The 12,193-nt window shown below is 39.7% G+C and overlaps 1 long non-coding RNA gene across 2 annotated transcripts in view; it reads left to right on the top strand.

Moving 5' to 3' along the window:
- Positions 1-12,193, top strand: part of LOC141521990 (uncharacterized) — a 91,729-nt gene that overhangs the window by 13,073 nt on the left and 66,463 nt on the right. For both annotated transcript variants that reach the window (XR_012478099.1, XR_012478100.1), the window contains exon 2: positions 2,331-2,610. This is a non-coding gene — a long non-coding RNA (uncharacterized LOC141521990). The remainder of the gene's footprint in view (positions 1-2,330; positions 2,611-12,193) is intronic.

Below are 12,193 nucleotides of genomic sequence, written 5' to 3'. Positions count from 1 at the left end.
TTACTTTCAAAAAGAAATTGGGAATTTGGTTAATGATATTTGAGTAACTGTTATTGCTGTCATAACACTTTTCCAATTGTCCCTTATTCTCACTAAATATATTTCTTTGATATAACAGTGTCTAAAAGTACTGATGATATAATTTATTCATGAATCTGAAACATTATTATAGTCAATTGGCTTTAATTGACTTTTAAATTATAGACTAAAATGTCATTTCCATAAATAATTAATTTCTAATCTTACAAATATACCATCCTTTATTTACTACATTATGAAGTATTTAAGCTCCAACCCCTGAAATGAATCTCTAAAGAAATAAATGAATGCTTGAAAACAGAAGATAAGAATGTAATTTTTTCCTATTTTATTTTGGGGAATAAAATTTTCTCATTGATAAAACTGAATTTTATTTCTCTGAATGTTTTAAAATAGGTTTCACCATTTGTGAAATGTAAAGATGTAATTGTTCTGTAGTGGTCATGAATAGAATAATCCTGAGAGATATTTTCTATCTCTCTGTGGGAATGGTTGAAGAGGAGTTAGGAATCTTTGCACCCAAACTGTGTTTCTCAAATCATTGATTTGGAACCTCTAGACTGGCTTGAGTCTAAAAAGAGTCACAGCACCCATAAAATGTTGTAGTGGTTTTAATATACTTTATACTTGGGCTATTTGAGATTGATTCCATTATGCCATTCTAAAACTTATCCTTAAAGAAGTCCACCTATTTGGATAAATCTACAAATATTACACCCTTAGACAAATGAGGAGCAATAACACCTACACAAGGGATAAACATAAGAGGCAGAGGTAGCAAACTCTCTGAAAACCTTAAAGGATTGATGCTTCCTCCTGTTAATTCTAGTGATGGTAAAATGCATAATTACCAGGATGAGCATAGAAATACCAGTACTTAACCAGCAGCACCCCCTTGTGGTTAAATCTACCAGGAACTAGTTTTTAGGGGGCAGGGGTTTGAGAAGACCCTAACAATATGCCTTCCACATCTTAGGGAGGTTAAGGGTACAGCACCCCTATGATCTGAAAAATCTACTTAAAAAATTTTTGTCCCTACTTTTGTATTAGAGAAGTAGGAATTTTTTTCTTTTTCTTTTTCTGTTAAGGGGAATTTGTTACCTTACTATAAAATTTAGATTGATTTTATATAGTACTGTACACATATTTTATACATTTCTGAGTTTCTAATTTTTTTCTGTTTCCTCATCTGGCTTTCTTATGTCTTCTTCAGCTTTCAGGAAACTCTCTCAAAATTCCTATTTAATTTCTTATGATGACATTCACTCATATATCAAAATCTAAATAGGGAAAGTCAGGTTATGGAAGGGATAATTTTATTTTCTAATTGGCATCCAAAGATTGAAAGTACCTTCAAAACACACACACACACACACACACACACACACACACACACACACACACACACACAAACACACACATTAATGCTACTAACTTCATCATCTTCTAGAGGAGCTGAACTTCTTCACTGGATAAATTGGATTAGATAACCTATTAGGTCCTTTCCAGTTCTACAATTTGGTTAAATTATTCAAGCTAACACTCCTCAAGATGTCTTATCCTGATACTTCATTGTAGTGTGAAGATCATGAATTTTCAAGGCTAAGCCAGTAGAAGCTCTGCATCCTTGCTGAGTGGGGTGAAGAGTCACCTATAATCCCTTCTAGTGGGGAGGATAAGACAGGTTTATTACTGGAATTCAGTGGTTCTAATCTGTATTAGGTAAAAGCTGATTAGGTGAAAATACGAAGTTGAGCACCAAGAAGGTGAGCTTCTACCAGTAAAGTTGGGGGAAGTGGGGAAGAAGAAAGGCTTCCCAAGGCGGTAATGAAAGAGGTCCTTATCCTCTGCAAAATGGAGAGATGATAGTGCAATGTAGTTCCTCCACCCCCACCCCACCCCCAGAAATAAATCCTTATCAAAAATACAATCATATTATAGGAAAGATTTCTACAACATTTTAATGTTCATTTGGTCTCTCAATTTATTGCCCTCAAAATTAAATGGAAGTTAGTCAGGCATGAGCTATTGCTGAAGCTATCTTGGATTTTCCCAGTCCCTTGAGGGATAGACATAGTAAAGAATGAGAAGTGGAGGGAACATAGAAGGGAGAGCATATAGACCTGAAAATAAAATATAGTTTAATAAAAATATGATTGGAAATTTAAATTGTTTTAACATAGCTAAGAGTCATATCCAATAAAATTATGAATAATAAAAATAGTTATCATTTATATAGCAGTTTAAGGTTTGTAAAGTACTTTACAAATATTATCTCATTTTATCCTTAGAACCACACTATAAAATAGGTGTTATGGACTTCCATCCAAGATGGTGGAGAGAAGACAAGCACTGTGATAAGTGCTTCTCTTTCCCCTCACAAATAACGAGAGAAACCTCTCAACAGAAATTCGATCAACAAAATCCAGAAAGAGAAGCTAGGAGAAGAACACCTACCAAGAAGGTCTGTCTCAGGGGCCTGTGGGTGAACCGGAATATGAGAGCAGAGGATCAGCACGGGGACAACAGCTGGGGGATGACAGAGGGCCAGCCACAGTCATAGAGACATCGGTAAGTGATGAGTATGAGATCCTGAAACGTGCACATTTGAAACGTGCACCCGAGCACCTGCTTCTGCCTTGAGAATGAGCCTAGCCGCGGGCTTACCTCTCTCCGAGGTCTTCGGGTGCACTCCGGCTTCCGCCCTGGGGGATGGGAAGGAAGTTCACAGCCACACACGAGCCTGGTTTACAACAGCAGCATCTTTATTCATGAACAGCAGAAAATGGCCCCCCGAACTTTTGCACAGCGCTCTTTTATCCAGTAACCCTTTCTTCCCGGGGTACATGCTCCTCCCAAGTTCCAACCCATGGGCGGAGCCACATCCTGTTAGCGAAGCCGTCCCAGTACCCTATAAGATACCTTACAAGGCAGGTTCAGACTTCCAGGGGTCTCACGGCCCAGGTCATATGACCTTCATGGGTGGCCCCGGTCCAGAGCTTCCCCTTACAATTCCCCCTTTTCGTTAACAACAGGGGGGGTAAAAGGTGACAAAGGAAAGAGGTCTCCTTTGAATCGTTCCAGGGTTATCTTAAGAAAGGACAAAAGGCATAGGGTCAGTCCAAGATAGAGCTTTCAGCCATGGTGGAGAGGGGATGAAAGCCCAATACTTTTGATCAGTAACCATCATTCCAATTGTTGCGCCTAAGTTGGCGAACAGCATCGTCAAACCCAATGTCATTTCAGTCCTTTTTCTGCACACCTGTAGCCTCCTTTCTCGTCTCAGTCTTGCTCGTTTCAGTCCTCTCTGTCCTCTCCTTGTCTTTCTGCGCCGTAGTGACTTCTCGGACCCATTTGATTGGCACCCAGACTTCTCCATCTGGTCCATCTTCGGGCTGTATGGATAGAAAACCCTGTCCTCTGAATCGTACTATTCCAGGGCCATGCCAAACACCCTCATGATCTTTCCAGTACACTTTTGTGCCTGGTATGCATATAGTAGGGGTGTGTGAGATTTTTGCCATATCTGTGCCCTGAGACTGTGGATGAGTAAAAAAGACCATGGCAGGAACCAAACCCTCCTCAGAAATGGATAAAAAATTATGGGTATAGAGGGCTTGTGCCAGGCGTGCCTGCAGAGAATTCTTTATGCCCGGGGAAATTCCCCCTTTTTGTTTTTCAAGAAGGGTCTTTATAGACCTGTTGGCACGTTCCACTATGGCTTGGCCAGTAGGATTATAGGGAATGCCAGTGATATGTCTTATAGAAAATTCAGAGCAAAACTGTGTAAAGGCATGTGATTTATAGGCTGGACCATTATCAGTTTTTATAGATTCGGGAACCCCGAAAGAGGAAAAACAAGTAAGAAGATGGATAATAACTGACCTCACTGTCTCCTTAGGTTGGACAGTGGCCATAATGAATTTGGAGTATGTGTCCACACATACATGTATCAAATATCTAGTATAGTGGGTTACATCCATTTGCCAGAGTGCATTAGGGTAGGCACCCCTGGGGTTAACAGCTATTTCCTTAGGTCTGGGAAAAAAAGGGACACAGGCAGAGCATCTTTTTACTATAGCTCTGGCCTGCTCTCGAGAAAGGCCAAAGAGATGTCTTAAAGATCTGGCAGATAAGTGGTATTTAGAATGTGCCATAGAGGCTTCCTTCTGCAACGGGCAAAGTAAAGCTTTGTCAACGACGTCATTTCCTGCAAAAATAGGACCAGAGGAGGACACATGTGAACGGACATGAAGAACATAGACAGGAGAGGTCCTTTGCAATAGTAAGGTCTGAACTTTGTAGAGCAGAGGGGAAATAGCAGAAGAGCGAAGATTGAGCTGAGCTTCAGGAAGATTGTGAAGAGAAATAGCACAGTAGAGGCTATCCGTGATAAGATTAAAGGGTTCATGTTGTAATAGTTGTAGAGCAAAGATTATAGCTTGAAGTTCATTTTTCTGAGCAGAAGAATATTCAGTTGGGAAAACTTTCAAGATTTTTCTGGAAGGAACATAGACAGCTGCCCGGTTCTTTTTTGTAGCATCAGTAAAAACATTAGGGCCTTCCACAGGGGACAGAGCTATAACAGATGGGGGACGTGACAGTGGAAGTAAAGTCCATCCCCGAAGGGGAGGTGGTAAAGGAAGCGAAACAACAAAACAAAGGCAGAGTAGAGAAGCCCACTCGGGGATTTCTTCTGAAAACGAGCGTAAAGAAAGCTCCGAAGCAGCAAGATTTAGAACAGGATATCGACCATACAAGAGTAAGGAACGTTCTGCAATAGAAAGGAAAAAGTTGGCTAGCATTTTCCATTTATTTGGTAAAATGCGTTTTTGTTTCTCAGGATAGAGCCACTCCAACACCCCATGCATTTGGTATAGACAGCCAATCGGGGTATCATTCATTAAAATGGTGGCATATATGGGCTCTTTTGGATCCTGTAGAACCACAACCGATGTAATTTTTTCTAAAATACTATCCATCTGTTTTTTGGCCAAAGGAGTCAAACTCCTAGGGGAATTCAGTGATGAGTCCCCTCTCAAGATATCATAAAGAGGATGCATCTGGGAATCTGGAATAGGAATTACTGAGCGCATCCATTGTATAGCTCCTATTAATTTTTGAAAATCATTTAAGGTTTTCAGTCCCTTTAAATTTATTTTTGGAGAAACACGGGTGACAATGTTTCCCTCTAATATATGCCCTAGGTAATTGTACGGTTGTGTAAGTTGAATTTTTTCTGGCGCCACCTGTAGTCCGTAGAGCTGTAGAGCATCAGTAACCCTTTGTAATATTTGCAATGTTTGTTGGCGTTGGGGAGCAGCTATAAGTACATCATCCATATAATGTATGATTGTAACCTGTGGCTCTGAATCTCTTATAGGTTTTAAAATATTATGGACATATTGTTGGCACAAGGTGGGGCTATTAGCCATCCCCTGGGGAAGGACACAAAATTGGTATCTTTCAAAGGGTTCTTGGAGATTTCTAGAAGGGACTGAAAAAGCAAATTTATCTCTATCTGAAGGATGGACAGGTATGCTATAAAAACAATCTTTTATATCAATCACAGCCAGGTGAGAATCCTTCGGTATGGCTGTGGGGCTGGGCAGTCCTGGTTGTAAAGGACCCATAAGTACCATAGCTTCATTGACTTTTCTAAGATCAATGAGCATCCTCCATTTGCCTGTTTTCTTTTTTATAACAAATAAAGGTGAATTATAAGGACTTAAAGAGGGTTCTATTCTCTTAGACTGAAGTAATTCTGCTACTATATCTTTTAAAGCAGTGAGCTTTTCAGGCGTTAAGGGCCATTGATCAACCCACACAGGGGTTTCTGTTTTCCATTGGATAGGGGGACAGCTCACTTGTTCAATGACCCCAACAAGTTTAAATGTTCAGGGGTGGTCACATGCAAATTTAGTGCTGAAATGAGGTCTCTTCCCCATAGTGCATAGGACAATCCTGTAATTTGCAACGGTTTAAAAAGTCCTGAATGTCCTAGACAAAACCACTGTAGATATCTCGCAGATCGCAGGGCACCTTGGCTGCCTCCCACCCCCTGAATTGTTATTGGATCTGCTAGAGTTGGCCAATCACCCCATTGATCTATATTGATACAAGAATTATCTGCCCCTGTATCTATCATCCCCACGACCTTTTTTCCCTGTACCATTACTTCTAACATAGGTCTTGCCAACTCTATCTTTGTACACCAATTGATATTTACTTCATGCCCGCCTTGTAATCTTGTCCCCTTAGCTATAGGTTTCCCTGGGTCAATTGGAATTGGGATATTATGTAAGTTTGAAACAAGAATAGTCTTCTTATTAGCCAGAATAACTTGAGAAGGGACATTTAGGAGGTGGTTAGTTTCCAAACCAGTTACCAATCTATCATAAGGTTGTCCCTCTATTTCTATTTCCTTATTAGAGTACGGTTCCGTGAGAAGGGTTGTGTGACTACTAGGGTATATAAAGGTCATTGAGTCTTGCTTTATTTGTTTCACTGTGTTACTAGTATCTTGCAATCGGGTTTGAGAGTCCTGGTTCCCAGTACCTTGTGCCCTGTGCCTCGTGCCCTGGTCCTCTATTGTGTTTGTTGTTCGGGGCCTCTCTTGTGAAAAGGGAGGCCCCTCCCCCCGTTTCCCTGTAGGGTCCCCTTCTTTGCTCGGCAATCTTTTGCAATATGTCCCAACTTGCCACAGTAAAAACATCTAATAGGCCTTTTCACTTCGCATTGTCCTTTGAAATGCCCAAGTTGGCCACATTGAAAACATCTTTTTTGAGTAACTACCATAACACTCTTCACTGTGTTAGCCAATTCAGCAATGGCACTTTGTGAAGTGTTAGCCGTGTTGGCCAATTCAGCAATAGCACCTTGCATAGCTTGTACAGGATCATTGATGGGGGCATCTATCAATTTATCCAATATTTGATCTATAGTCGCATCCTTTCCTAAATTCCCAATAAGTTGCTGATATGCGGGCCTTAATCCCTCTCTAACCAATTGAGTAGTAAGCATTTCAGCCCCCGGTCCTGTGCCCATGGTTCTTTTTACTGTTTCAATGACCCTGCTTAAGAAATCTGCAGGGTTCTCGTTTGGCCTTTGTTTCAAATTTGAAAACTTTTCCCTCATTTTCCCCGGACGATCCAGGCGAGACAAGGCCTGTGACCATATATATGTAACAGCATCCCTAAGAGGTTTGTCATAATTTATTTGTTGGTCAGGGTTAGAAAAGGGACCTTCACCCATGGCCAGATCAAAATTGCGCTGTTCCTGCCCAGGGACGTGCATTCCCTTCAGATATTTTTCACACTCCCTACGAACAAGTACTACATATGTAACATACTGTCCGGGGGATAAGACTGCAGACATAATTTCCTTCCAATCATTTGGAGTCCAAGGAGTAGTCATGGTAGCATTAGTAATTAACTGCCTAACATAAGGAGAAGCAGGACCATACTCATTAACAGCTCTCTTTATCTCTTTAATCAGTAGGAATGGTAGTGGTTTGTGTTCAGCTATTTCATTCCCTTGGGGGTCATAGCTAATCTCCAAGGGACATAAAACTGGCGGAAAGCCCCACTCTTCCAAATCTGGCCTCTCTCCCTCTTCAACTGCTACTCTAATGCTCTTTTTCAAAACACTCTCAGGTTCTGTCATAGTTGGCTTCATAGAAAACGTTAGTTTCTGAGTACTCTTAGGTTCTGTCTTAACTGGTTTCGCGGAAAATGTCAGATAAGTTCTCCCTTTCGAAGAGGTGCCTGAACCAAGGGGAGTTGGATGAAAAAGGGAATTAGAAGTAGGGAGAGGCGCATCCCTTATCTGTAAAGAAGTAGAAGTTCTCACTGGAGCAATAATATTTTCGCTCACTAGATGGCGCTCCGACCCTAAGTTTACATTCTTTAATTGGGTCTCCGCCTCTTTCTCCGACCTTGAGTTTACATTCTTTAATTGGGTCTCTGCCTCTTTCTCCGACCCTAAGTTTACATTCTTTAATTGGGTCTCCGCCTCTTTGTACTCCCTGCGCCATGATCCCACTTCCTCCCCCAAGTTTTTCCCACGGGAACGCAACTGTTCCCCATACAGTCTCGAGCCCCCACTACGGGCCATATCCTCCCTGAAAACTGCTTTAGATCTATCAAAACAGGCTATCTCTTCTCTGGGAGTTCTCTCACTGTCCTGAGTCCGCTGCAACTCCTTCCAGGGGTATAACGGAGTCTCTTTCTCTTCTACCTCTTCATAACTACACTCAGATTGATCATCTCTTTCTGACCCACACAAGGAAGGTCCTACCTGGCATGAGCATGGCACTTTCACCTTTATTTCTTCTGGTTCTTCTAACAATGTGCTAATGACCTTATAGAATTTAAAGTCCATGGGGGTAACAAATTCAGGTTCAGCCTGGTGATATGAGCTCATTTGCTGTCCTACTGCCCTCCAACCTTTGCCATCAATTCCTGAATGTTCCACCCACGGGGAAATAACAAATAACTTTTCCACAAATTCCTTGCATTGCCTTAGGTGGGGTTTTAACCCATTCTTTTTACATAATTTGTACAGTTTGCAAGCTAAAACTCCCTTTTCTTCAGGCTCCACCACCGGAAGACTAATATTCTTCCCCATCTTGAATATATATTCAAGACTGTGTGTGGCTCCTCTTAACTAGACCAGCTAGCTAAGGTCGGCTACGACTCAGATTCTCCTCAGCATGCAGTGCTTTCGTGTCCCTGTGCGGGCGCCATGTGAAACGTGCACCTTTGAAACGTGCACCCGAGCACCTGCTTCTGCCTTGAGAATGAGCCTAGCCGCGGGCTTACCTCTCTCCGAGGTCTTCGGGTGCACTCCGGCTTCCGCCCTGGGGGATGGGAAGGAAGTTCACAGCCACACACGAGCCTGGTTTACAACAGCAGCATCTTTATTCATGAACAGCAGAAAATGGCCCCCCGAACTTTTGCACAGCGCTCTTTTATCCAGTAACCCTTTCTTCCCGGGGTACATGCTCCTCCCAAGTTCCAACCCATGGGCGGAGCCACATCCTGTTAGCGAAGCCGTCCCAGTACCCTATAAGATACCTTACAAGGCAGGTTCAGACTTCCAGGGGTCTCACGGCCCAGGTCATATGACCTTCATGGGTGGCCCCGGTCCAGAGCTTCCCCTTACAAGATCCAACTTTAGCTGCAAAGTCTTTGGCCTGAGAGAGAGTTGCTACGGGAGGGTGAGTTTCAGCACAGAGTCTCAGAGCATACCTGGAGAGCAACCAGCTGGGCCAGGGGCCTAAGCTCCGTATACTTACTGGTCCAGGGAGATATAGACCCAGAATTAATTGGAAACTAAATAACCTCATTTTAAAACATGAGTGGATCAAGCAACAAATTATAAAAAGAATTAATTACTTCATCCTAGATAATGACAATAATGAAACAACCTATGGGCTACACTCAAGGCTGTCAGGGGATATATTATATCTTTAAATGCTTACATGAATAAATTAGAGAAAGAAGAAATCAATGAACTAAATATGCAACTAAAAAAATTAGAAAAAGAACAAATTAAAACCCCCCAATTAAATACCAAATTAGAAATCTAAAAATTAAAGGAGAAATTAATAAAATTGAAAGCAAGAAAACTATTGAACTAATAAATAAAACCAAGAGCTGGTTTTATGAAAAAAACAATAAAATTGATAAACCTTTGCTCAATTTGATTTAGAAAAAGAAAGAAGAAAACCAAATTGCTAATATCATAAACGAAAAAGGTGACCTCACCACCAATGAGCCTCCTCAATTAAAGTAATAAAGTAATGATTTGGAATTATTTTGCCCAACTAAATTTGACAATCTAAATGAAATCGATGAATATTTACATAAATATAAATTGCCCAGATTAAATAAAGAGGAAATTAAAAACCTAAATAACCCTATCTCAGAAAAAGAAATTCAACAAGCCATTCCCTAAGAAAAAATCTCCAAGGCCAGATGTATTCACAAGTGAATTCTATCAAACATTTAAGGAGCAATTGGTTTCAATTCTATATTAAACTCTTTGGGAAAATAGGTGAAGAAGGAAATCCACCTAACTCTTTCTATCACATTAATATGGTGTTGATATCTAAACCAGGAAGAGTTAAAACAGAGAAAGGAGATTATAGACCCATCTCCCTGATGAATATAGATGCAAAAATCTTAAATAAAATCTTAGCAAAACAATTACAACAAGTTATCACTAGGATAATACATTATGATCAAGTAGGATTTATCACAGGAATGCAGGGTTGCTTGAATATTAGGAAAATTGTTAGTATAATTAATTATATCAATAACATACCTATCAGAAATTATATGATCATATCATTAGATGCTAAAAAAGCTTTTGACAAAATACAGCACCCATTCCTAATAAAAACACTAGAGAGTGTAGGAATGAATTGTTTGTTCCTTATAATAATAATAAGCAGTATCTATCCGAAACCATCAAGAAGCATTATATGCAATGGGGATAGGCTTGAGGCATTCCCAATAAGATCAGGGGTGAAACAAGAATGCCCATTATCACCACTACTATTTAATATCATATTAAAATGTTAGCCTCAGGCAATAAGAGAAGAAAAAGAAATTGAAGGAATTAGAATAGGGAAGGAGATAAAACTCTCACTCTTTGGAGATGACATGATGGTATACCTAGAGAATCCCAAAAAGTCATTTAAAAACTACTAGAAATAATAAGCAACTTTAGCAAAGTAGCAGGATATGAAATAAACCCTCATAAATTGTCATCATTTCTATATATGACTAGCAAGATAGAGCTAGAAAGAGAAATCCGATTCAAAGTAACCTCAGACAAAATAAAATACCTGAGAGTCTACTTGCCAAGGCAGACTCAAAAACTTTTTGAAAACAATTACAAAACTCTTCTCACACAAAAAGAATCAGATTTAAATACCTGGGGAAACATCAACTGCTCATGGATAGGTTGAGCTAATATAATAAAAAATGACAATTCTACCAAACTAAACTACTTGTTTAGTGCCCTACCAATCAAAATTCCAAAAAATTACTTTAATGAGTTAGAAAAAGTTGTAAGTTCATTTATTTGGAGAAATATAAGTGAAGAATTTCCAGGGATCCAATGAAAAAAAAGTGCAAAAGAAGATGGCTTAGCCTTACCAGATCTAAAATATATTATAAAGCATCAGTCATCAAAACTGTCTGGTATTGGCTAAAAAATAGAGTTGTGAATCAGTGGAATAGACTAGGTACAATAAGTAGGAAATGATAATCTGCTGTTTGATAAACCTGAAGAGTCCAGTTATTGGGATAAAAACTCACTCTTCAATAAAAACTGCTGGGAAGAAACTTAGATTAGACCAATACCCCACACCCTATACCAAGATAAGATCCAAATGGTTAGAGGATTTAGACATAAAAAACAATATTATAAGCAAACTAGAAGATCAAGGAGTAGTTTACCTGTCAGATCCATGGAAAGGGAAACAGTTTATGACCAAGGAAGAGATAGAGAACATCATTCAAAACAAACTAAATAATTTTGATCACATTAAATTAAAAAGTTTTTGCACAAACAAAACCACTGTAACCAAGGTCAAAAGAAATGTAGTAAATTGGGAAACAATTTTTACAACTAGTATTTCTGACAAAGGACTCATTTCTAAAATATGCAGAGAACTGAGTCAAATTTTCAAATAAATAAGCTGTTCCCCAATTGACAAACAGTCAAATGATAAGCAAAGGCAATTTACATCTGAGGAAATCAAAGGAATCCATAGTCATATGGAAAAATTGCTTCAAATCAATGCAAATTAAAGCATCTCTGATGTACCACCTCTCAGACTGGCCAATAGGACCAGAAAGGATAATGATCAATGTTGGAAGGAATGTGGGAAATCTGGGACACTAATACATTCTTGGTGGAGCTGTGAACTCATCCAAACCTTTCTGGAGAGCATTTTGGGATTATGCCCAAAGGGCAATAAAATGTGCATACCCTTTGATCCAGCAATACCACTACGGGGTCTATACCCTGAAGAGATGATGAAAAAAGGTAAAAACATCACTTGTACAAAAATATTTATAGCAGCCCTCTTTTGGGTGGCAAATAATTGGAAATTAAGTGAATGTCCTTCAATTGGGGA

Source organism: Macrotis lagotis, chromosome 4 (assembly GCF_037893015.1).
Source record: "Macrotis lagotis isolate mMagLag1 chromosome 4, bilby.v1.9.chrom.fasta, whole genome shotgun sequence".
Classification (NCBI taxonomy): domain Eukaryota; kingdom Metazoa; phylum Chordata; class Mammalia; order Peramelemorphia; family Peramelidae; genus Macrotis; species Macrotis lagotis.
Note: the sequence above shows the minus strand (reverse complement) of the source record. Positions and strands in the feature narration are given on the sequence as shown.